Genomic DNA, 561 nt, shown 5'->3' on the forward strand with positions numbered 1-561 from the left:
GGATATTGTTTACTGGTCCAGTGGTGAGGATTTTTGTTTTCTTTGCATTCAGATGCAACCCATACTGAAGGCTGTAATCTTTGATTTTCAATAGTAAGTATTTTAAGTTCTGTTAAATTTCAGCAAGCAGGGTTGAATCATATGTATATAGCAGGTTGTTACTGAGTCTTCTTCCAATCCTGATGCTATGTTTTCCTTCATATAATCAAGCTTCACCGATTATTTGCTCAGTATACAGATTGAATAAATATGATGAAGAATACAACCCTGGTGCACACCTTTCCTAATTTTAAACCATTTGGTGTTTTCTTGTTCTGTTCAACCAACTGCTTCTTGGGTAATGTACAGGTTCCTAATATACACAACAGAATAATCATACTTCAAAATGTTTTCCATAGCTTGTCAAGAGCCACACAATCAAAAGTCATTATGTAAGCAATAAGGCACAAGTAAACATCTTTCTGGTATTCTGTGCTTTAATCAATGTGATCCTATGTTCAATGTTCTCTTTTGAATCCAACTTGAACCTCTGGAAGCTTTGTGTCAATGTATCATAGCAGC

This window comes from Chrysochloris asiatica, unplaced genomic scaffold, assembly GCF_000296735.1.
Source record: "Chrysochloris asiatica unplaced genomic scaffold, ChrAsi1.0 scaffold00270, whole genome shotgun sequence".
Classification (NCBI taxonomy): Eukaryota; Metazoa; Chordata; class Mammalia; order Afrosoricida; family Chrysochloridae; genus Chrysochloris; species Chrysochloris asiatica.